Consider the following 26,875-nt stretch of genomic DNA (forward strand, 5'->3'; position numbering starts at 1 on the left):
TCCTGCTATGGCAAGAATGTCCTTCCTCAGATTAGGGGACCAAAACTGCACACAATACTCCAGGTGTGGTCTCACCAAGGCCTTGTACAACTGCAGTAGTACCTCCCTGCACCTGTACTCGAATCCTCTTGGTATGAATGCCAGCATACCATTCGCCCTTTTCACCGCCTGCTGTACCTGCATGCCCACTTTCAATGACTGGTGTACAATGACACCCAGGTCTCGTTGCACCTCCCCTTTTCCTAATCAGCCACCATTCAGATAATAATCTGTTTTCCTATTTTTGCCACCGAGGTGGATAAGCTCACATTTATCCACATTAAATTGCATCTGCCATGAATTTGCCCACTCACCTAACCTATCCAAGTCACCCTGCATCCTCTTAGCATCCTCCTCACAGCTAACACTGCCGCCCAGCTTCGTGTCATCTGCAAACTTGGAGATGCTGCATTTAATTCCATCATCTAAGTCATTAATATATATTGTAAACAACTGGGGTCCCTGCACTGAGTCTTGCGGTACCCCACTAGTCACTGCCTGCCATTCTGAAAAGGTCCCGTTTATTCCCACTCTTTGCTTCCTGTCTGCCATCCAATTCTCTATCTACATCAATACCATACCCCCAATATCGTGTGCTTTAAGTTTTCACACTAATCTCCTGTGTGGGACCTTGCCAAAAGCCTTTTGAAAATCCAAATATATCACATCCACTGGTTCTCCCCTATCCACTCTACTAGTTACATCCTCAAAACATTCTATGAGATTCTTCAGACATGATTTTCCTTTCACAAATCCATGCTGACTTTGTCCAATGATTTCACCGCTTTCCAAATGTGCTGTTATCACAGCTTTGATAACTGACTCGAGCATTTTCCCCACCACCGATGTTAGGCTAACCGGTCTATAATTCCCCGATTTCTCTCTCCCTCCTTTTTTAAATAGTGGTGTTACATTAGCCACCCTCCAATCCTCAGGAACTAGTCCAGAATCTAAGGAGTTTCGAAAAATTATCACTAATGCATCCACTATTTCTTGGGCTACTTCCTTAAGCACTCTGGGACGCAAACCAGTGAAAGGAAAGGCAGACCTCTGACACTGGGAAAGGAGCAGTGAGGACAAAATCACATTGACCCATGCTTAAATGGTGCCCACCAACACACATAAAATGATGCAGGAACTCAGCAGGACAAGTAGTATCTATGGAGAGCAATAACAGTCAACATTTTGACCCAAGACCCTTCATCCAAACTGTTTTTTCTCCTCCATAGATGTTGCCTGACCTGCTGGGTTCCTCCAGCATTTTGTGTGTGTTACTCTGGATTTCCAGAATCTACTGAATCTCTTGTTGTTATGAATGATGCAGAAATCATGCTTAGGCACATGAGTGATGTCTAGGAGTGCCTGGTTAAATTTTCAAAGAGATTGGACCTGATGTGAAAATGGCCATTATTGACTTCCAGTCCAGAAAATATTGATATTCAATTAATTGAATTTTTTTTCTTCTATGCAATCATTTATTAAGTCAGTAAGTCAATTTTATTCAAAGGAATTTAGCCTTGTTCCTTCTCAGCAACAAATACACAACCTCACAAAGAAACAATGAGAACAAAGATAAAGGCATAAAGCATCCTCAAACCTAATTTTACAAAATGATATGCATAGATGAGCCTGTAAATCCTGACACTGGCCACACTAAACATCGATCTATATACCATAGGAGCTTGTAGACAATAATTCACCTTTAATCTAGAAAACATCCTGAGGAACTTTGGACAAACATAATCAAATGAAAAATAAAAAAAAACCTTCAGATGATACCTGAAAATCTGGCCAAAATCTTACTTCTTTCAGAAAATTGAACGTCGGAGAGAGCAAAAGAGAGGGTGGCATAGAGAAAGGGGAAGTGGCAGGGGGAAGGGGGGAAGGAGGGAAGTGAGAGGATGTAGGAAAAGGAGAGGGAGATTAAATTGCAAAATGGATTTTAAAGAAAAAGTAAGTTCCATTTGTTTTATTTTTTATTTGATCATTTTATTCAGGTTGAAGTAACAGTCATTCTGGTGAAGGAGAGGTAGGAAATTCCAGGCTTCAGACCCCAGAATGATGAAGGAAGGATGAGATCTTTTCTGCCTATGATGCTGTGTATCTTACACTCAGAGAGGAGCCAGGTGTGGGACAGGGACTGTCTAAACAGCTGGTATTCTCAGTGAAAGACTGCACTCTGGAACTATTGAAGAGATGAGTGAGCAGCCAATGAAAAGAGGCTGGTGGATCTTTGTATTTCGCCAGTTAGTGGAGCTTCCTGCCCACCACACTGGCCTATTAGTTTGTTATTGACAAAAATAATCCTGACAGTTGACAAGCACAGTTGAATAAAAACTCCATCTTTTGTTTTGGGGACTCAGAGTGATGGGAACCAGGACGATAGAGCTGAGGATGAGCCAGCAGGTTTACAAGTAGGTGATGGGTGTAACATGAATGTAAGGAAGGACAAGCCAATGACTGGGTACAAATGTAGACAAAGCAAAGAGTTAAATTGTACTGCAGAGCCAAAACCCAAAAGGACAAAGAATACAAGACTGAAGGTGCTGCATTTAAATGCACCTAGCATGTGGAATAAGGTGGACAAACTCATGGTGTAGTTAGAGATTGGTCGGCATCACCGAGTCGTGGCTGAAAGAAGGCCATTGTTGGCAGTTTAACATTACAGGATATACTTTGTATTGAAAGGACAGGCAGGAAGGCATAGGCAGTGGTGTGGCTCTGTTGGTAAGAGATGAAATTACATCTTTAGAGAGAGGTGGCATATGGTCGGAGAATGCTGAACCTTTGTGGATGGGGTTAAGAAATTGCGAGGGTAAAAAAAAATTATGAGAATCATATATAGGCCAAGGTGTGGGGTTGAGATTGCAAAGGGAGCTGGAAAAGGCATGTAATAGTGTTCATAACACAATTGTAATGGGGGACTTAAATATGCAAGGGAATTGGGGAAATCAGGTTGGTGTCACACTGCAAGAGAGGGAATTTGTTGAATGCCTATGAGATGGCTTTTTGGAGCAGCTTGTGCTTGAGCCTACTTGATTGGGTGTTGTGTAATAGCCCTGAACATAGTAGGGAGCTTAATGTATAGGAATCCTTAGGAGACAGTGATCATAGTATGATTGAATTCATACTGCAGTTTGAGAGAGAGAAGCGTAAGTCACATGTATCAGTATCACAATGGAATAAAGGGAATTACAGAGTCATGAGAGAGGTGCTTGCCCAAGAGGATTGGAAGAGGATACTGGCGGGAATAACTGCAGAGCAGAGATGACTGTTGTTTCTGAGAATAGTTCACAGCGACCCCTTTGCTTGCATCTTCGGAAACAGCTCTATTTAAATCTTTGATATCTTTTTTTTTCCTCTTCAGGGTTCTTTTGAAGACCCTGACCTGGAATTACACTCTTTGCGAGAATGGTACCCACTTTCAGGGCCTCATGACCAGCCGCTTTTTGATAACCCAATGACGTGGGCTGGAAGACTAGTGTGCCTTCAGGGTGCCAGACTTTCGTGGCTCTGGATTTGGGCTCATTCAAGGCCAGTGCCTCTATCTGAGGTGTCGTGGGAGAACACAGAACATTAGGAGCAGAGGGTTAGCTGCCATGGGCTGTGTGTCCAGAGACCTGTGTCCTGGGGCCGACTCTCTGGGGGCAGAGCTCGGAACAAGTGATACAACAGACTTTTAACATCATAAATCTGCGAGTTGTTTGCCATGTCTCCCCTCTCGCTGTGAAATGGGGACATCCCTTTTTCCCTTATTACTGGGGGAGAGAGAGAAAGAGCCTATGGTATGTCGAATTATCAGGTGAATGAGAAGTCTTTAAGGTACTGCAAGTCTGTGTCTTTAATGATGCTTTGCTGCACACTCGAGTACTCAGTAGAGGGTGCCGATGTTTTTCTGCCAGTGGTAGGGTCATTGCCTTGCTGCTGCTTGTGTGTGGGAGGGGGAGCTGGGGGAGGAGGCTTTGGGGTTCTAGTGTTTAACTGTCATCCATTCTTTGGGGCACTCCTCTGTTTTCGTGGATGTTTGTTAAGAAAAAGAATTTCAGGATGTATATTGTATACGTTTCTCTGACATTAAATGTACCTATCGAACCTGGTGAACAAGGCACGGGTTAGTTAAGTCCCACAGAGAAAGAAGTTCTCAAATGGGAAGGGTAGGCAACTGTGGCTGACAAGGAAAGCTAAGAACTGCATAAAAGCCAAGGAAAGGCTATATAAGGTATCAAAAGTGAATAGGAAGTTGGATGATTTGGGAAGCTTTTAAAATCCAATAAAAGGCAACTTAAAAAAAGCTATAAGAAGGGAAAAGATGAAATATGAGGGCAGACTAGCCAATAATATAAAGCAAGACACCAAAAGTTTAGTCAGTTCTATAAAGAGTAGAAGGGAGGTGAGAGTTGATTTTGGAACACTGGAAAGTGTTGCTGGTGCGGTAATGATGGGGTGTAAAGAATTGGCAGATGAACTTAATGGATACTTCGTATCTGTCTTCATTGTGGAAGACACAAGCAGTGTGCCAGAGGTCCATGAGTGTCAGGGAGCAGGAGTGAGTGCCATTGCTATTACAAAGGAAAAAGTGCTCAGCAAACTCAAAGGTCTTAGGGTGGATACGTCACTTGGACCAGATAGACTACATCCCAGAGTCCTGAGAGAGGTTGTTGAAGAGATAACGGATGCACCTTTCAAGAATCACTTGACTCTGGCATGGTCCCGGAGGACTGGAAGATTGCAAATGTCACTCCACTTTTTAAGAAGGGAGGAAGGCAAAAGAAAGGAAATCATAGGCCAGTTAACCTAACCTCTGTGGTTGGGAAAGTGTTGAAGTCTATTATTAATGATGAGGTTTCAAGGCACTTGGAAACTAATGATAAATTAAGTCAAAGTCGGCATGGTTTCTGTAAAGGAAAATTTTGCCTGACAAATCTGTTAGAGTTTTTTGAGGAAGTAACAATCAGGGTGGACAAAGGAGAGGCAGTGGATGTCATTTACTTGGATTTTCAGAAGCAATTTTATAAGGTGCCACACATTGAGGTCGCTTAACAAGATAAAATCCTGTGATGTTACAGGATAGATACTGGCATGGATGGAGTAATGGCTGACAGGCAGGAGGCAGTGAGTGGGACTAAAAGGGGCCTTTTCTGGTTGGCTGCTGGAGACTAGCGGTGTTCCTCAGCACTCAGTAGTGGGACCACTACCTTTCACATTTCACAGGTTGAGTCTGTGGTAAAGAAGGCAAATGCAATATCGGCATTTATTTCAAGGGGAATAAAATATAGAAGCAAGGTGATAATACTGAGGCTTTATTAGACACTAATCAGGTCGCACTTGGGGTATTGTCAACAGTTTTGATCCCCATATCTCAGAAAGGATGTGTTATCAATGGAGAGATTCCAGAGGAGGTTCACGACAATGATTCCGGGAATGAAGCGGTTAATATACTAGGAGGGTACGGCAGTTTGGGCCTGCACTCACTGGAATTTAGATCTCGTTGAAATCAACCGAAACCTACCAAGGGGTGGATGTGGAGAGGATGTTTCCTATGGTGGGGGTATCCAGAACTAGAGGGCACAGCCTCAAAATTGAGGAGCAACCCTTTAGAGCAGCTGTAAGGAGGATTTTTTTTGCCAGAGAGTGGTAAATCTGTGGAATTGTCTGCCACAGACTACGGTGTAGGCTAAGTCTATGGGTATATTTAAAGCGGAAGTTGATAGTTTCTTGATTGGTTGGGGCACCAAAGGATATGGGGAGAAGACAGGTGTATGGGCTTGAGTGGGATCTGGGACCAGCCATGATGGAATGGCGGAACATACTCAATGGACTGAATGGCCTAATTCTGCTCCTATGTCTTATGGAATTATAGAGTCATAGAGCACAGAAACAGACTCCTCGGCATAACCTTCACTAAGATTTCCATCGAAGCTAATTACATTTGCCTACATTTGGCCTATACCCTTCTGAATCCTTTTTATCTCCATACATATCTAAGTGCATTTTAATATTCTTAACATACCTGTCTCAACCACCTCCTCTGACAGCTCTTTCCACACATGTACCACTCTCTGGTTTAAAAAAAACTTCAGGTTCATATTAAATCTCGTCGATCTCACTTTAAATCAATATTCTCTCATTCTTGATTCCTCAACCCTGGGAAAAAGGCTGTGCTCATTTACACTATCCATAAACACCTTGATATTATACATATCTATAAGGTCATCCCTCATTCTCTTACTGTCCACCAAAAAGATGTACCAACCTGCTCAACCTCTCTCCATAATTCAGTCCCTCCAGTCATGGCAAAATCATCACCTCAGCACTGAAGCGTTTCCATAACCCATGCACTCACTTTCAAGGACTCTACAACTCATGTTCTCAGTATTATTTACTTACTTTTTTTTCATAATTTGCACGATTTGTCTTCTTTTGCACATTAGTTGTTTGCCAGGTTTTGTTTATGTATAGTTTTTGATAAATTCTATTGTATTTATTTATTTTCTTGTAAAACCTGCAGGAAAAATTATTCTTAAGGGAGTATGTGGTGACATATATAGTTCAATAATAAATTTACTTTGAACTTTGAACATGACTGAACAAAAATAATGAAAGCCTATCAATAATCTTTACACAAAACTTATGTTACTTTAGTCTGGGTTCAAAACCAGTTGTTATATTTTGATGAAGGGTCTCAGATCGAAATGTCGACTATTTCTTAATTTCCATAGATGCTGCCTGACCTGCTGATTTCTTCCAGCATTTTGTGTGTGTTGTATTTTGAAACTGTGTTTTATTTTGGATTAAAATAATAGGAGTAAAGGCACAATTCCAGATGAAATTTACATGGGGTAAGGGGTGTGAAGTTCAAGGGGGATATTAGAGGAAGGTTTTTTACTCAGAGAGTGGTTGATGTGTGGAATGCACTGCCTGAGTCAGTGGTGGAGGCAGATACATTAGTGAAGTTTAAGAGACTACTAGGCAGGTATATGGAGGAATTTAAGGTGGGGGCTTATATGGGAGGCAGGGTTTGAGGGTGGGCCGAAGGGCCCGTACTGTGCTGTACTATTTCTATGTTCTATGATATTAACTGTAACTCTACAATGGAGCAGTACAGTGGATGAACGGAATTTTTTTTGTGAGCCAAAGGGATGGGAGGTAGTTGTATTTAAGAGCATAAATCTATGTAAGGCTGGATCGCATTGAAACTACAGGAATCTCTCATCAAACTGGCTTCTTGTTACAGAGATCAGAAAGCAGCTGCTTCAAATTTGCGTGGGAGGGGTTTGTGTCAATAACTGGTCCCAGTATTCAAAACTCACAGCAAATAGTGCAACAGGAACTCTCAAGTGCCAGAGTTCAGGCCCTCCCAGTTTTAGACCTCAGAGAAGCCTGCAGTCAGGTTCAAAGGCAGTTCTCTCCGTGCCTCACCCTCAGCTGACAGCACGAGAAGTCGGCAGCCGAAGGCAGGGAGATTTACTCTCTTTTCTTGCCACAGCGGAAGAATTAAAGCTTCTGGCCGGTTAAGAGGAGGTGAGTTTCTGTGTGGGATCTTTTGCTTCGGAACAAGTTTGTTTCATTTACTTCTTAAGACTCTTCCTGACTTTATGAAGTACTTTCCGTCTCAATAAATTTCTAGCAGTTGTGAGTAATATTTTTAGTCTAATGTGTGCATGCTGAAAAATGATATCAGCATTACCTGTTTAATTAATAACAGAGGAAAGAGAGTGTAATTTAAGTAAATTTCCCAAGGGTAATGGGTGTACTATACACAGCTGAGCTGCGTGGCTGTAGAGCGCTTTACTTTAAATTCGCAACAGTGTTGTTATCAAGGTATTTAATGTTCACTGGAACCTTCGGGGGTTTTCCCAGTCATAATGTATTTAATTCCTTGAACTCACGGCAGTTTATGATTCCTTTAGAGATTTCTTCCTCTAGCGTGCTAGTTGCAAGCACTTCAGTTCAGTGCATGACCCCATGTGTTGCCAGCCGGCTGTTAATTGAGAAGTTTCTCACTCCAACAGTACATTCTGTTTTCCGACTGCACTGTCCTTCCTGTCTGGCCAGTGCTATGATGAGCAGTTGTTTAAAAGCACAGCTGTGCAGGGAAACAAAACCATCTGTGCTTCAACCCCTAAAATAACACTCACTTGAGGAGGCCCTTCTTCCCATTGCATCTGAGCCAGTTCTTCTGTGGAGCAGTCCTGTTCATCACGTTTCAATCAGTACTTTCACCATACCACTGTGTTCTGGGCTGGGAAATTCTGTACCTTCCATAGCTAGATGCAAAAGGTTAACTTTGCTCCCTGTGCATGCCCTGTGGCAGTGCGTAGCAAACATCTAGGCCCTGACAGCTTTAGATGAAGTAAAGTTGGAGAAAACAGAAATTTATCTTGCGTTGAAGCTGAGAAACAGCTTTAGATTATAAGACCATAAGACATAGGAGCAGAATTAGGCCATTTGGCCCAACAAGTCTGCTCCACCATTTGATCTTTGCTGATTTATTATTCCCCAACCCCATTCTCCTGTCTCCTCCCTATAACCTTTGACACCCTTAGTAATCAAGAAACTATCAACTTCCACTTTAAGTATACTCAATGACTTGGCCTCCACAGCTGTTCATGGGAATGAATTCCACACCACCCTCTATCTAAAGAAATTCCTCCTCATCTCTGTTCTAAACGGACTTCCTTTTATTCTGAGGCTGTCCGCTTGTCCAAGACTCCCCCACTATACGAAATGTGCTTTCCACGTCCACTCTATGTGGGCCTTTCAATATTTGATAGGTTTCGATGAATCAGAATCAGGTTTATTATCACCGGCACACAACATGAAATTTGTTAACTTAGCAGCAGTTCAATGCAATACATAATCTAACAGAGGGGAAAAAAGAAGTAATAATAATAAATATCAATAAAAAAGTAAATCAATTGCACATATTGAATAGACTAAAATGTGCAAAACAAAAATACTGTATATTTTTAAAAACAAAGGTGAGGTAGTGTCCAAGGATTCAATGTCCATTTAGGAATTGGATGGCAAAGGGGAAGAAGCTGTTCCTGAATCGCTGAGTGTGTGCTTTCAGGCTTCTGTATCGCCTACCTGATGGTAACAGTGAGAAAAGGGCATGCCCTGGGTGTTGGAGGTCCTTAATAATGGGCGTTGCCTTTCTGAGACACCGCTCCCTGAAGATGTCCTGGGTACATTGTAGGCTAGTGCCCAAGATGGAGCTGACTAGATTTACAACCCTCTGCAGCTTCTTTCAGTCCTGTGCAGTAGCCTCTCCATACCAGACAGTGATGCAGCCTGTCAGAATGCTCTCCACGGTACAACTATAGAAGTTTTTGAGTGTATTTGTTGACAAGCCAAATCTCTTCAAACTTCAAATAAAGTATAGCCGCTGTCTTGCTTTCTTTATAACTACATCAATATGTTGAGACCACGTTAAATCTCAGAGATCTTGACATCCAGGAACTTGAAACTGCTCACTTTCTCCATTTCTGATCCCTCTATGAGGGTTGGTATGTGTTCCTTCGTCTTGCCCTTCTGGAAGTCCACAATCAGCTCTTTCGTCTTACTGACATTGAGTGCCAGGTTGTTGCTGCGGCACCACTCCACTAGTTGGCATATCTCACTCCTCTACAACCTCTCATCACCACTGAGATTCTACCAACAATGGTTGTGTCTTCAGCAAATTAATAGATGTAGTGTGCAAATAGCCCTTAACCCATTCAATATCAAGCACCCATCATACTAAACCCTCACGCATTTAGTTTTATTCCTGCACATTCTCTTCAGCTTCATCCAAATTCTTTCCTTTCACCTGTTCACTAGTGATAATTTACAGTGGACCATTACCTGAACAACACAGACAATAAGAAATCTGCAGGTGCTGGAAATTCAAGCAACGCACACAAAAAATGCTGGTGAACGCAGCAGGCCAGGCAGTATCTATAGGAAGAGGTACAGTTGATGTTTTGGGCCGGGACCCTTTGTCAGAACTAACTGAAAGAAGAGATGGTAAGAGGCCTTCCCACTTTCAAATCTCTTACTATATCTTCTTTCAGTTTGTCCTGACAAAGTGTCCCGGCCCTAAACGTCGACTGTACCTCTTCCTATAGATGCTGCCTGGCCTGCTGCATTCACCAGCATTTATTGTATCTTACCCGAACAACACACATGTTTTATATTACTTTTATATTTGTGTGCTGTAGCACTTTTTATTTGCAGTTATTTTGTAAATAACACTTCTTTGCATTTCTGGTCAGATGCTAACTGCATTTCATTGGCTTTGTATCTGTACTCGGCACAATGACAATAAAGTTGAATCTAATCTAATGTTTGAGAGGAAATCAGAGCATCTGGGAAAAATCAAATGATTACTGAGAACTTTTCACAAACAGATTGAGGTCAAAATTGATCCAGGCTTGCTGGAGCTGTAAGCCAACTCTGCTAATCGCACTACCTTCCTGTCTCTGACATTGAGATATTTAGTTCACTACTGCTACTGCTACGTTGACTCAGGCCTAGGGGGCCGGCGTCAGGCAGTTTAGTTCAGGATCGGGTTTGCTATCACTGAAATTTGTTGATTCATAAGGGTATCAAAGGTTACAGGGAGAGGGCAGAGGAGTGTGGTTGAGAGGGATAACAAATCAGCCATGACACCTTGACAGAGCAGACTTGATGAGCCGAAGGGCCTAATTCTGCTCCTGTGTTTTGTGGTCTTTTGGTTTTGCAGCAGCAGTATAGAGCAAGATAAATACAGTTACCATAAATTAAAACAAAAATAATAATGCAAAGGAGAAATAGTGAGATAATGTTCACAGACCATTCGGAAATCTGATTGTAGATGTCTAAAATGGTGAATGTGTGTTTTCATTCTCCTGCACCTCCTCCCTATAGGTAATAATGAGAAGAGGACATGTCCCAGATAATGAGGGTCCTGAGTGATGGATGCCTACTTTTTGAGGCAGCACATTCTGAAGATGTCTTTGGTGGGGAATGTTGTGCCTGTGATTGAGCTTGCTGAGTCAGCAATACTCTGCAGCCTCTTTCAATCCTCAGCCGTAGAGCCTCCATACCAGGCTGTGATACTTTGTACCGTACATATGTAGAATGTTAATTGAGTCCTTGGTGACGCACGGAATCTCTTCAAACTCTGGATGAAATGTAGCCACTGGCGTATCACGCCAGGTGTAGGATAGACCTTCTCTTGAAGCTGCTCACCCTTTCCACTGCTAACCCCTCAAAGAATGCAAAGTTTGCCTTCCTTTACACATTGGTTGTTTGTCATTTGTCACTGTAGTTTTTCATTGATTATATTGAATTTCTATATTCTACTGTGAATTCCTACAAGGAAATTAATCTCAAGGTAGTATATGGTGACATATCAGTTTGTACTTTGATAATAAATTTACTTTGAACTTAGAAAATGATTTATGAGAATGTTCTTGGGTGACAAGAGTCTTGGTTATAGGGAGAGGTTGGACTGCCTAGGACATTATGCCTTGGGACTGAGGTGTGTTTTATAGAGGTGTTTTAAAAAAAAATCATCAAAGGCTCAGCAAGGGTGAATGCAGACTCTCTTTCCCAGTGAAAGGGAATCAAGCTATTGGGCATGGGTTAAGGGGAGGTGCGGAAGATTTAAATAGGTCCTGAGCAGCAACTACACAGGAAGGTGTGGATATGGAATGAGCTGCCAGAGAAAGTGGTTGAGACAGATACAGTAACAATATTTAATAGACACTTGGGCAGATACATGGATAGGAAAGATATATACATGGAAATGGACCAAACACAGGCACATGGGCCTAGTTTAGATGGGTGTCTTGGTTGGCATGGGCAAGGTGGGTCAAAGAGCCTCTTTCTTTGCTGTATTACTCTATGACTGAATTAAATATAAATGATAAATTAAACATCTATATTATTGATAAATATAAATGTATTACTGATAAATAGATTACTAATAACCCCATAAGCATCAAAATAGACACCATCTATAAACCCCTAAAAGCCAAAGAAACATGAGTCAATTGAATTCAAAGGTCAATGGAGGGAGTAGCCAATCAGGACCGAGGCATACAAATGTAGGCTTGAACACCAACAACTGCACACTGATGTCATCACTGGTGATGAATCGTCTGCAAGCTAATTGCCAAGCTTGGCGATCACTACAACATCCAAACCCTCAACCCTAATTACCGATATTCACCACCATCCTCAACCCTGACTGTGGCTACATTATTCTGTGAACAAGTTTACTTTCTGGAGTCTACGCCGCTATAGTCTCTTGTTGCTCCTGCAATAATTCACCTCAAAACATTCCTCTGTTTACTTTTGAATGAAACTGCCCTGAAATGATTGCAGCACCTCAGCTGAGGCTGAACTTTTGTATAAACTGTATATACACTCAGTGGCTGCTTTATTAAGTATACACGTACTCAAGCTCTTTAATACAAATATCTAATCATGTGGCAGGAACTCAATGCATAAAAGCATGCAGACATGATCAAGAGGTTGTCATTGTTCAGACCAAACATCAGAATGGGGATGAAATGTATTCTAAGTGACTTTGACCTTGGATAATTGTTGGCGCCAGACAGGGTGGTTTGAGTATCTCAGAAACTGCTGATATCCTGGGATTTTCATGCACTCCAGAGTTTACAGAATATGGTCAAACACAAAACATCCTGTGAGTGGCAGTTCTGTAGGTGAAACACCTTGTTAATGAGAGAGGTCGGAGGAGAATGGCTGGACTGGTTAAAGCTGCCAGGAACTCCAGTAACCACACGTTACAAAAGTGGTGTGCAGAAGAGCATCTCTGAATGCACAACATGGTGAACCTTGAAGTGGATGGAGTGCATCAGCAGAAGACCAGAACGGGTTTCATTCCTGTACCTAATAAAGTGGCCACTAAACATGTAAGGACTTGAATACACTGTCTTGTATATATTCCAAATAAGCAGTACCACACTTTTTCCACAATCCATTCTACCCAGACAGCTTTGAGCACATTTGTCTCAATATGGGAGATAATTAGACAAAGAAATCCTGTTTATTGTAGAAAGTTGCTTGTGAATTTTTCTTGTATGGTGTAGGGATGTTATTGCTTTATGCCATGGTAGTTTATATTTGGTGTTCAGGAACTTGGATGTAAGTATAGATAAATCTTTGAGAGTGGCATTGTGTATTGACAGATGTTAGCAAAGTGTGTGGAAGCACAGCTTCATAAATTGAGGCACTGAGTACAACAGGGGGAAACATATTGCCAAATCTTCGATTTTGAAAGGAAAACTTGGTTAAGGCACATTTGGATTATTGCATAACTTGTTATTATTGGTTTATTATTGTCAATATACTACGATGCAGTGAAAAGCCTGTCTTGCATACTGCTCACACAGATCAAAATCATTAATTGGTGCATTGAACTAGAATAAGTTAAACTATAACAATGTAGAATCCATGGTGAGTAGTAAAGCACTGAAGCATGCGGTAGAACAAAGGGGTCTCGGAATACTGATCCGTAATTCCTTGAAAGTGGTGTCACAGGTAGGTGTGGTCATAAAGAGCACTTTTGGCACATGGGTCTTTATAAAGTATTGAGTTCAGGACTTGGGATGCTATATTGAAGTTGTATAAAATATTCCTGAGGTCTAATTTGGTATATTGTGTGCATTTCTGATCACCTACTTGCAGGAAAGATACAAGATTGAAAGAACAGAGGAAATTTACAAGGATATTGCCAGGAATTGAGGACCAGTGTTATAGGGGGAGGTTGAATAGGTTAGGACTTTATTTCCTGGTGGTTAAGTCAAATGAGGGGATATTTGATAGTTGTATAAAACAGAGGATATAGATGAGGTAAATTCATTCAGGTTTTTCCACTGAGGTTGGGTGAGACTAGAACTTGAGAATGTAGGTTAAGGGTGAAAGGTAAAATGTAAGAGGAACATGAGGGGGAAGTTCTTCACTCAGATGGAGGTAAGAGTATGGAACGAGCTGCCAGTGGAAGTGGCAGATGCAGGTTCGATTTCAACATTTAAGAGACATTTGGATAGGTAGATGGATGAGAGGGGTATGGGAGTCTTTGGTCCAGGTACAGATCGATGGCACTGGGCTGGACAATAGTTTGGCATGGACTAGATGGGCCAAAGGTCCTGGCCCTGTGCTGCAGTGGTCAATGACTTTAATAGTGTGTTAAAGCTGCTGAAAAGTCCCGTCCAGGTAAACAACCATGTGCAAAATTATAATGGGGTAGATTCTGAGGCCAAGAGTCCACCTTATCATACCAGAGTCTGATAACTGAGATAGAAGCTGTCCTTTGAGCTTGGTGGTACATGCTTTCAGGCTTTTGTATCTTCTGCCCAATGTGAGTGGGGGGGGGGGAGGAGAGAATGTCTGGGGTGGGTGTGGTGTTTGATTATGCTGGCTGCTTTACTGGGGCAACAAAATATTCACAGTCCATTAAGGGGAGGATGCTTCTTGTGATGTGCTGAACTGTGTCCTTAACTCTGCATCTTTGTGTAATCAGCTGCCATGCCAAGCTGTTATGCACGCAGACAGAATATTTTCTATAGTTAATAATGTTCTGGTCATTGCATTTTTGGAAGGATGTGAATATCTTCAGAAGGGTGCAGAATAGATTTACCACAATAGTTCCAAGGACAATGAGGGGAGGATCTCAGTGAAACCCATTGAATATTGAAAGGCCAAATAGAGTGGATGTGGAGAGCATATTTCCTATAGTGGGGAGATGAGGACCACAGGGCACACCCTCAGAATATAAAGACATCCCTTTAGAACAGAGATGAGGAGGAACGTCTTTAGATAGAGGGTAGTTAATCTGTGGACTTCATTGTCTTGGCCTCCACAGCTGTCCATGGTAATGTCTATATTTTAAGAAAGGAGGAAGGCAGCAGAAAGGAAAATATAGACCAGTTAGCCTGACCTTAGTGGTTGGGAAGATGTTGGAATCAGTTGTTGAGGATGAGGTTATGGAGTGCTTGGTGACACAGGGCAAGATGGTCAGCATGATTTCCTCCAGGGAAAGTCTTGCCAGATGAACCTGTTGGAATTCTTAGAAGAGATTACAAGTAGGATAGATAAAGGGGATGCAGTGGATGTTGTATATTTGAACTTTCAGAAGGCCTTTGACAAGGTGCCATGCGTGAGGCTGCTTACCAAGTTAAGAGCCTATGGTATTACAGGAAAGTTACTGGCATGGTTAGAGCATTGGCTGATTGGTAGGAGGAGAATGTTGGAATTAAAAGATCCTTTTCTGGTTGGCCACCAGTGACTAGTGGTCCGCAGCAGTCGGTGTTGGGACTGCTTCCTTTTAAGTTGTATATCAATGACTTAGAAGATGAAATGGATGGTTTTGTCAAGTTGGCAGATGATATTAACATGGGTGGAGGGGCAATAAGTGTTGAGGAAACAGGCAGATTGCAGAAGGACTTGGACAGATTAGGAGAATGAGTAAGGGAGTAGCAAATGAAATACAATGTTGGAAAATGCATGGTCATGCACATTGGTAGTAGAAATAAATATGTAGACTATTTTCTAAAGGGAGAGAAAATGCTAAAATCTGGGATGCAAAGGGACTTGGAAGTCCTTGTGCAGAACACCCTAAAAATTAACTTGCAGGTTGAGTTGGTAGTATGGAAGGCAAATGCCATGTTAGCATTCACTTCAAGTGGTCTGGAATACAAGAGCAGGAATGTGATGCTGAGGTTTATAAGGCACTGGTGAGGCCTCACCTTGAGTATTGTGAACAGTTTTGGGCTCCATCTAAGGAAAGATGTGCTGGCATTGGACAGTGTTCAGAGGAGGTTCACAAGGATGATTCTGGGAATGAAAGGGTTATCGTATGAGGAATGTTTGATAGCTCTGGATCTGTACTCATTGGAATTTATAAGGAAGGGGAATCTCATTGAAACCTTTCAAATGTTGAAAGGCCTGTACAGAGTAGATGTGGAAAGGATGTTTCCCATGGTGGGGGAGTCTAGGGCAAAAGGGCACAACCTGAGGATAGAGTGACATCCTATAAAACGGATGTGGGGAAATTTCTTTAGTCAGAGGGTGGTGAATTTGTTGCCACAGGCAGCTGTGGAAGCCAGGTTGTTGGGTGTATCTAAGGCAGGGCTTGATAGGTTCTTGATTGGACACAGCATCAAAGGTTACAGGGTGAAGGCCGGTGAGTAGAGCCGGGGAGGGGAGAAAATGGATCAGCCATGATTGTATGACAGAGCAGACTCGATGGGCTAAATGGCCTAATTCTGCTCCTATGTTTTATGGCCTTGTGGTTACAGGAATATGGCAAGATAATGGGGTTAGGTGGGCTAATGAATCACCCATGACCCTGGGAATGGCAGAGCAGACTTGAGGGGCCGAATTACCTAATTCTGCTCCCATGTCTTATGGTCTTACAAAAATGTAAGGACGACCTATCACTAACTATATTTGCTTTCAACTATCACCTCCCAGCTTCGTATTTCACATCCCCTTCACCCCACCCACCCATCTTTCCCCTCACCTTGTCTCACCTGTGATCTGCAGCTTGCACTCCTTCATCTCCCTCACCAGCTCATTTCAGCTTCTACCCCTTTCCTGCCCTGCCCTGCCCTGATGAGGGGTCGCTGCCTGAAACTTCAACTGTTTATTCCGCTCTATAAATGCTGCTTGGCTTGTTGAGTTCCTCAGCATTTTGTGTTGGACAGGATGGTCTAGGGACACTGGAAGCTTGTTAAGATGGAGGTTTGTGAGTAACTGTTGAGTTCTGAGAAAGACAGGAATGCACCAGCTTCCTTTCAGCTCCCTCCTTAGGTGAAGTTGAAGAATAGGCCATAGATCTGAATACATTTTTAGACATGTTTACACAGTAATTAATCCATGGCATCTACCAAAGGAGCTATTGATTGAAGCAGTCACCAAGGCAGCTTTGAATATCAATGATTCAAGAAAAAGGGTATTCAGTAAATTTAAATCAAATATGGGATCAAATTTAACTACTTCAGGAGACTTCATTTAAAAAATGTCGATCTCAAATCTTGACCTCCCTTTGAGATTTGAAACTGGCATTTTATTCAAAAAAACCTCAAATTAATTCTGAAAGAATTTGATCCTTGTTGTTCCACTTTGTATTTATTGTTTCAATTGGCAGTTCCTAGTTCAATGGCTGCATCTTCTTCTTAAGCTCATCAATCCTACAGGGGCATAGGTTGCTGAGAGCATCTCGCCAGGACTCTCTGTCCTAGGCCAATAGGTTGATTGGCTTTGTGGCTTCTGCTTTCAAAACACAATTTAATAAGTCTTCCAGTTGACGATCCTTCCTCTCCCAGGAATTGGGTCTTTGGAGCTTCTGTAACCCTGGGTTTTTATGGGATGGAGTATCTAGCCCCATGCCCAACTCTCATTTCACAGCCAGGCTTGGACCCATCCACGGCGGAGTTTTAATGTTTGCATGAACAAGTAATACTTGGTCTGTAGTTAAAGAGATATATAGTTGCTTGCTTTGCACACACAGCTCTCTGATCCCACACGGAGTATTCTGTACCAATTTGTCTTCCAAAAGGAGCATCACCCCAATGGGCCACATGAGTGGCTATGGCACTATGCATTTTTTTAAAGAAAAGCATTAACATTGCTTAATGCTTTAACCAAATGACATTAATAAAGTAAAAGACTTTGCTCCCTGTTTATTCCTTTGCTATGAATAAAGTTTATTTTTGGGGGAGAAAAGATTTTCAGTGCATTAAGTATACTGTTTTGGATACTGTTGGTTGGGATGACCTACCAGGGACAACTTGTAGTGGTCGTGTCTCTGGCTCCTCAGCTCAGAAAGGAAGGAGGGAAAAGAAGAGAGCAGTAGTAATAAGGGATTCGATAGTTAGGGGGACAGATAAGAGGTTCTGTGGGAGAGATCGAGAATCCAGGATGGTCTGTTGCCTCCCTGGTGCCAGGGTCCACGATATCTCAGATTGAGTTCCTGGTATTCTCAGGAGGGAGGGTGAGCAGCCAGATGTCGTGGTCAATGAAGGGACCAATGACATAGATAGGAAGAAGGAGGAGGTCCTGCAAAGAGAGTTTAGGGAGTTAGGTGCAAAGTTGAAGGACAGGACCTCCAGGGTTGCAATCTCAGGATTGCTACTCGTGCCACGTGCTTGTGAGGCTAAAAATAGGAAGGTAATGCAGCTAAATATGTGGCTACAGAGATGGTGCAGGACGGAGGGCTTCATGTTTCTGGACAATTGGGCTTTGTTCCAGGGAAGGTGGGACCTGTTCCGACAGGACGGTTTGCACTTGAACTGGAGGGGGACTAACATCCTTGCAGGTAGGTTTGCTAGTGCTTCCCCGGGGGGTTTAAACTAGATTTTCAGAGGGAGAGGAACTAGAGTGTTAGAGCAGATAGTGAGGTGGAGGAGGATAAAGGTCATGCAGGGACTGCATGTATAGACAGAAATCAAAGGCTTGTATGTGATAGAAATGTTCTCAGGTGCATCTATTTCAATGGAAGGAGTATTGTAGGTAAGGCAGATGAGTTTGGGGCGTGAATTGACACATGGGATTACGATATTATTTCTATTAGTGAGACTTGGCTGCAGGAGGGGTAGGACTGGCAGCTTAATGTTCCGGGGTTCTGTTGTTTCACACATGATAGGGGGGAGGGATGAAAGCGGGAGGAGTGGCATTACTAGTCAGGGAAAATATCACAGCTGTGTGTAGACAGGACAGCCTAGAGGGCTTATCTACAGAGGCTATATGGGTGGAGCTGAGGAATGGAAAGGGTGTGACCACACTAATAGGGTTGTATTATAAACCGCCCAATAGGCAGAGAGAATTGGAGGAGCAAATCTGTATATATATATATATCTATATATATATATATATATATATAGATATATATATAGTAGGGGATTTTAACTTTCCACATATTGACTGGGACTCCCACACTGTGAAAGGGTTAGATGGCTTGGAGTTTGTCAAATGTGTTCAGGAAAGTTTTCTAAATCAATATATAGAGGTACCTACGAGAGAGGATGCAATACTTGACCTCCTATTAGGGAACCAGACAGGTCAGGTGACAGAAGTATGTGTAGGCGAACATTTTGGGTCCAGTGACCATAATGTCATTAGTTTCAAGTTAATTATGGATAAGGATAGGTCTGGTCCTCGAGTTGAGATTCTAAATTGGAGAAGGACCAATTTTGTGAAAGTGATAAAGGATCTAGGAAGAGTGGATTGGGATAAGTTGTTTTCTGGCAAGGATGTGTTCAGTAAGTGGAAGGCCTTCAAAGGTGAAATTTTGAGAGTGCAGAGTTTGCATGTTCCTGCCAGGATGAAAGGCAAAGTTAACAAACATAGGGAACCTTGGTTTTCAAGGGATATTGGCAATCTGGTTAAGAAAAAGAAAGGTGTATAGCAGGTGTAGGCAACAAAGAACAAATGAGGTACTTGAAGAGTATAGAAAATGCAAGAAAATACTAAAGAAGGAAATCAGGAAGGCAAAAAGAAGACATGAGGTTGGTTTGGCAGATAATCTGAAGGTAAACCCAAAGGGTTTCTACAAGTATATTAAAAGGAAAGTAAGGGACAAAGTTGGTCCCCTAGAAGATCAGAGTGGTCATTTATGTGTGGAGCCTCAGGAGATGGGGGAGATCTTAAACAGTTTTTTGCATTAGTATTTACTCAGGAAACTGGCATAGTGTATATGGAAGGAAGGGAAACAAGCAGTAGTATCATGGAACATATAGAGATTAAAGAGGAGGAGGTGCTTACTGCCTTACAGCGAATAAAGGTAGAGAAATCCCCTGGGCCTGACATGATATTTCCTCGGATCTTAAGAGAGACTAGTGCAGAAATTGCAGGGGCCCTGGCAGAAATATTTAAAATGTCCTTGGGCACGGGTGCGGTGCCGGAGGATTGGAGGGTAGCTCATGTTGTTCCGTTGTTTAAAAAAGGCTCCAAAAGTCAACCAGGTAATTACAGGCCTCTGAGCCTGACATCAGTAGTAGGTAAATTATTAGAAGGTAGTCTGAGAGATTGGATATACAAGTAATTGGACAGCCAAGGACTGATTAAGGATAATCAGCATGGCTTTGTGTGTGGTAGACCATGTTTAACGAATCTTGTAGAGTTTCTCAAGGAGGTTACCAAGAAAGTAGAAGAAGGAAAGGCTGTGGATGTTGTCTACATGGACTTTAGTAAGGCCTTTGACAAGGTCCCACATGGGAGGTTAGCTCAGAAGGTTCAGACACTAGGTATCCATGGAGAGGTTGTAAACTGGATTCGAAATTGGCTGTGTGGGAGAAGATAGTGGTAGTGGATGATTGCTTATCAGACTGGAGGCCTGTGACTAGTGGTGTGCCTCAGGGATCTGTTCTGGGACCATTGTTTGTTGTCTATATCAATGATCTGGATGATAATGTGGTAAATTGGATCAGCAAGTTTGCTGATGACACTGATTGGAGATGTTGTGGACAGAGAGGAAGGCTTTCAAAGCTTACAGAGGGATCCGGACCAACTGGGAAAAATGGGCCAGAAAATGGCAGATGAAATTTAATGCAGACAAGTGAGAGGTGTTGCATTTTGGAAGGACAAATCAAGGTAGGACATACACAGTAAATGGTAGGGCACTGAGGAGCATGGAGGAACAAAGGGATCTGGGAGTTCAGATACATAATTCCCTGAAAGTGGCATCACAGGTAGACAGGGTTGTAAAGAAGGCTTTTGGCATTCTGGCGTTCAAAAATTAAAGTATTGAGTATAAGAGTTGGGATGTTATCGTGAGGTTGTATAAGATATTGCTGAGGCCAAATTTGGGGTATTGTGTGCAGTTCTGGTTACCTAACTATAGGAAGGATATCAGTAAGATTGAAAGAGTGCAGAGAAGATTTACTAGGATGTTGCCGGGTCTTCAGGAGTTGAGTTACAGGGAAAGATTGAACAGGTTAGGACTTTATTCCTTGGAGCGTAGAAGAATGAGGGTGGATTTGATAGAGGTTTACAAAATTAAGGGGTATAGACAGAGTAAGTGCAAGTAGGCTCTTTCCACAGATTAGGAGAGGTAAATATGAGAGGATATGGCTTTGGGGTGAAAGGGGAAAGGTTTAGGGGAACATTAGGGAGCTGCCATCTGATGTGCTAAATGCGGGCTCACTCTTAAGTTTTAAGAATAAATTAGATACGTGGACGGGAGAGGTCTAGAGGGTTATGGACTGGGTGCAGGTCAATGGGACTAGCTGAATAAAGTTTTGGCACAGACTAGAAGGGCCGAATGGCCTGTTTTCTGTGATGTAGTGATCTATGGTTCCATCACCTGCAATCAAATGCTTGGAGTACTTTGACAAAATATAGGCTGTTATTTTTCACATAAGAAGATCGTTCTGCCTCTTTTTTTTTTTCACTCTTTGTTCCTGAATGCTGGGACTCTACGTAATCCAGTCATGTAGCAACCATGCTGTTGTACCTGAAAGACGTGCTCGTTCTGAATTCTTATATTCTGAAGCTGTGGCTCAGCTTTAGCCTATCGCCAAAGGACTTTTATTTCAGTACTTTGTTTGCTTTGGGTCAGAGACTGTGGAAATCCATGTTTTAATGCTGATCCATCTTCGGGATTCCAATTCAATGTATTTTGACAATAAATTCACTGCTGGTCTGCAAACATTACAAGGTGCTGAGATGATTAACATTGTTTGACAGTGAAATGTATTGTGGGTTCTCATTTGTAATTGAGGTTTACACAATCTCACTATTACTGATAGGTGACCAATAGGTAATAATACTGATTGATTTCTTGCATTCAAGAACAAACATAATGCCTTTACAGTGGTGCAGGGAAGTTGGTGAACCCTGTAGAATTTTCTCCATTTCTGCATAAATATGACCTAAATTGTAATCAGATCTTCATGTAAGTCCTAAAACTAGATAAAAGGAATCCAATTAAATGAATAACACAGGAAAAACATTGTTTTATTCATTGGAAAAAAATGATCCAATATTACATGTACTTGTTAGAAAAAGTATGTTAACCTCTAGGGTAATGCCTTTTACAAAAGCTATTTGGAGTCAGGTGTTCCAGTCAATGAGATTAGATTGGAGGTGTGGGTTGTAGAGGTGCCCTGCCCTATGAAAAAGACACACAAAGTCAGGTTACTGACAGACCCTGTTCTTCTGAAGAAATATCTGTTTATGTGCACCATGCCTTGGTCAAAACAAATTTCAGAGGACCTTAGAAGAAGAAGTATAGAGATGCATGAAGCTGAAAAAAGCTAAAAAAAGCATTTTTAAAGACCTCAGTGTTCATCAGTCCACAGTAAGAGAAATTATCTACAAATGGAGGAAATGCATACTATTGCTCCTCTCCCTTAGAATGGGCATCCTGCAAAGATCACACCAACAGCACAATGCGCAATGCAGAAGGAGGTGAAAAAGAATCCAAGGGTAATGGCAAAAGATCTGCAGAAATTTCTAGAACTTGCTAAAGTCTCTTTTCATGTGTCCATTATAAGAAAAACCGTGAACAAGAATGGTGTACATGGAAGGACACCACAGAGAAAACCACAGCTCTCCCAAAAAAAACATTGCTGCATGTCTCAAGTTTGCCTGGATGTTCAACAATGCTTCACGGACAATGTTCTGTGGACAGATGAGATAAAAGTTGAAATTTCTGGCAGAAATGCACACCGCTGTGCACGGAGGGAGAAAAAGAGCACTAGACGCCAACACCAAAACCTCATTCCAACTGTGAAGCATTGTGGAAGGAGCATCATGGTTTGGGGCTGCTTTGCTGTCTTGGGGCCTGGACAGCTTGCAACTGTTGAGGGAACAGTGAATTCAAAATTGTATTAAGACATTTTACAGGAGAATATCAGAATAGCAGTTCATCATCTGAAGCTTAATAGTAGTTAGATAATGCAACAAGACAATGATCCGAAAGACAAGAGAAAATCAACAACAGGATGGTTTAAAAAGAAGGAAACTTGTATTTTTGGAATGGGCAAGTCAAAGTCCTGAACCTAATCCTATAGAAATATTGTGGAAGGACCTGAAACAAGCAGTTCAGGCAAGGACATCTCAGAGTTGAAGCAGTTTTGTAAGGAGGAACAGCCTAAAATTCCTCCAAGCCAATGTCCAGGAGTGATCAACAGTCACCGGTAACGTTTGGTTGAAGTTATTGCTGAACAAGGTGTGGGGGGGGGGGGGTCACACCAGTCACTGAAAACAAAGGTTCATGTTCACATGCTTTTTCCAACAATTGCATGTAAAATTGGATCATTATCCTCAATAAATAAAGTATAATGTTTTTGTTATTTATTGGGTTCTCTTTATCTAGTTTTAGGACTTCTGTGAAGACTTAATCACATTTTGGGTTCTATTTATGCATAAAGAGAAGTCTTCAGGGTTCACTTACTGTAGGACCACTATGTGACACAATCTCTTAATTAAGCGAGTGATATCATAACATTCTCAAGGTAGTTCTTCTCTTTGCAGCTGACAAACATGTACCTCCACTACCAAAATAAACTCGAGTACACAGGTAACTCACTTAACACTCAGGATGTATTGAGAATCAGGTTTAATAACACAGGCATATGTTGTGAAATGTTGTTTCACAGCAGCAGTACAGTGCAACACTTTTAAATTACTGTAAGAAATATAGAGAGACAGAACAGTTCAGCATAAGAACAAGCCTGTCGGGCTACAATGTTGTGCCAAATCAAATAAATCAAATCAAATGGCTGAGTAAACTAATCTCTTACACCTACACAATGCCCATCTCTTAATGTATTTATCTAAATGCCTCTTAAAATGACCTAATGAACCAGCCTCAGTCAGCAGCCCAGGCAGAGCTTTCCAGCCAATTGCCTCTCTGCGTGTAATAAATCTTAAAAAAACAAAAACAAACTTGCCCCTTCCATCTCATTTTGAAATTACCCCTCTCGTCTTAAATGCATACCCCGTGGTACAGGTATTAGAAATTATGCGTGTGTATATATAAATAAAATAAGTCGTGCCAAAATATAGTGAGGTGTGGGACAAGGGTGAAGAATGTTAATTAAATTAGTTCTTATGTGGAGAATGTAACTGAAGACTGGTTATCCTAGCTGTGAGTCACAAACTCAAACATGGAAAAAATGTGTAGATGCTGGAAATCCAAAGCAACACACACACACAAAATGCTGGAGGATCTCAGCAGGTCAGGCAGCATCTACGGTAAAGCGTACAGTCAACGTTTCGTACCAAGACCCTTCTTCAGGACTGGTCCTTAATAAAGCATCTATTAAGGATGAGCATTGAATGTCACTTGTTGAATTGTAAGCATATGGACAGACCTAGTACAATGTAAAATAACAAAAGAGAACTGGCAAGCAAGGCAGACCCCCAGCACAAATAGAAACTGAAGTGTGAGATGACAAACACGAGATTCTACGGATGCTGGAAACCCAGAGTAACACATATAAGATGTTGGAGGAACTCTGCAGGTCAGGCAGCATCAATGGAGAAAAATGAAGAATAAACATTTCGGACCAAGATCCTTCATCCTGAGTCCACCTATACTGTAATGATGCGGTCACTCTCAGTTTGGAGAAGCAATGACTCATTCTGTCTGGGTAGCCTCCAACCTATTGCCATGAATATCAATTTCTCTGACTACATGTAATTTCTTCTCACTCCCTTTTTTTATTCCCCACTCTGGCTCCCTTCTTGCCCTTTCGCTTCACACTTGCCTTTCGTTTCCATCTGATGCCCCTCCTCCATCCCTTTCTCCCATGATCTTCTCTCCAATCAGATTCCTCCTTCAGCACTCTGACTTTTCCACCTATCACTTTCCAGCTTCTTACTACTTCCTCCCACCCACTTACTTTTCCCTTTACCTGGTTTGACCTATCACCTTCAGCTTGTACTTCTCCCCTTTCCCCCACCTTCTTTATTTGGCTTCTGTCCCTTCCTTTCCGATCCTGATGAAGGGTCTTGACCCAAAGTGTTGATGGTTTTTTTCACCCTGGATAGAAGCTGCCTTGGACCTGTTGAGTTCCTCCATCAACACACATAAGTTGCTGGTGAACGCAGCAGGCCAGGCAGCATCTCTAGGAAGAGGTACAGTCGACGTTTCGGGCCGAGACCCTCCGTCAGACCTGAATGGGGAAAATAAATCAGCCATGATGGAATGGCAAAGTAGATTCTTTGCCAACTGGGCTAATTCTGCTCATATGGCTTATTGTCTAATATAATATTTCACATTTCAAAAACTTTGATTAAGAAAATTCTTTCTGAATTGTTTTTGGATTTATTAGGGACAATATTAATAACAATTGCGGTTTTGTCAGAAATGAAATAGCTGTTCTGATGTGAGAGTTTGGGTAGCTTCCAACTTGATTTCTCGAACTTCGGGTAAAGCCCTTCCCTTCAATATTCCCCATCCCCTTTCCCTCTCACCTTATCTGCTTGCCTGCCTATCACCTCCCTCAGGTGCTCTTCCCCGCCTTCTACCAAGGCCTCTGTCCTTTCCTATTGGATCCCCCCTTCTCCTGCCCTGTATCTCTTTCACCAATCACTCCCAGCTTGTTGCTTTGCTTCACTCCACTCCCTCCCCTCACCCCACCTTTTAAATTTACTCCTCATCTTTTGTTCCTCCAGCCCTTCTGAAGGGCCTTTGCCTGAAACATCAGTGGTACTCTTTTCCATAGATGCTGTCTGGCTTGCTGAGTTCCTCCAGCATTTTATGTGTTGCTATAAAAGTTGGACTGCACTTCCTCTCACCATAGAGATTGCCTTACCTGTTGATCATCTCAATTTTCTGTTTTTCTATCAGATTTCCAGCATCTGTAGTATTTTCCTTTAAATTTTTTTATGCCCCTGTCTTGGTCTTTTATGTCTATCTTTCATGAGTTTAAAGACTCCACTGGATTGACCCTCAGTTTCAATTTCTTCTATTTGGGAGAAGAACACAGGCTGAGGGCCATATGAGCACCCTTGCAACCATCAGGTCCTGAACTTTTATGGACAGCTTCTCACCAGAACTTGGAACTGATTCCAAACCTGCAGACTCACTTTCAAAGAGTCTACAACTTGTATTCTCAGTATATTTAAAAATATTATCACATTGTTTCAGTATTTGTTTATGTCTAGTTTTTCATAAATTCAATTGTCTTTTTTCTATAAGTGCCTGCAAAAATCTCAGGGTAGTGTATATTAACTGGTAATAAACATTACTTGACTTTGAAACGTTGAGATCATTAAAGAATTAGTCCATGTCCATGATAGCTAGTTATTTTCATCATTCTTATTTCTTTCAGATTGCTAGTAACTGTGTTCTGTATCTCAATTCCAGCAGTCTTTTCATGCCTTCTGTCATTATTCATATATTATTTATCTCCTGTCCAAAACAAACAAAATCATTTGCAATGAACAAGCACCCATCACTCTGTGGGCATTGTCTCTGCCTGCTCTATGGGCACTACACCATTTACATTCTCTGCCTAATCACAGACATTCCCTTTGTCTGCATATTACCAGAAGACATTGTGCCATTTGGTGCATCAAGTCTGCTCTGCCATTGCATCTTTGCTGATCCCTCGCAACCCCATTCTCTTGCCTTCTCCCACAGCCTTTGACACCTTTACTAATCAACAAATTTCACAACATTCCTCTTGCTTTTCTCTGCCATCTAAAACATCTACATCTACAAGCTATTTGTAACTTTGCCTCATTCCAATGAAAGGTTACTAGTTTGGCACATTAACCCTGTTTCCCACTCCTCAGATGCTGTGTGATCAGAAAATTTCCAGAATATTCTATTGGCCTCGCATCTGCATTTCTAAGCCTCAGCTCCTTAAGAGTTAATAGAATC

The 26,875-nt window shown here is 41.9% G+C and overlaps 1 protein-coding gene across 2 annotated transcripts in view; it reads left to right on the forward strand.

Annotated features, from left to right (window-relative positions):
* The first annotated feature begins 7,390 nt into the window (after positions 1 to 7,390).
* gypc (glycophorin C (Gerbich blood group)) overlaps positions 7,391 to 26,875 on the forward strand; it is a 162,446-nt gene continuing 142,961 nt past the window's right edge. Inside the window, exon 1 of one of the 2 annotated variants that reach the window (XM_072258556.1) lies at positions 7,391 to 7,560. The gene's annotated coding sequence lies outside the window, so the exon portion shown is untranslated. The remainder of the gene's footprint in view (positions 7,561 to 26,875) is intronic. The other variant, XM_072258555.1, reaches the window with a different exon arrangement.

Source organism: Mobula birostris, chromosome 5, assembly GCF_030028105.1.
Source record: "Mobula birostris isolate sMobBir1 chromosome 5, sMobBir1.hap1, whole genome shotgun sequence".
Lineage (NCBI taxonomy): Eukaryota > Metazoa > Chordata > Chondrichthyes > Myliobatiformes > Myliobatidae > Mobula > Mobula birostris.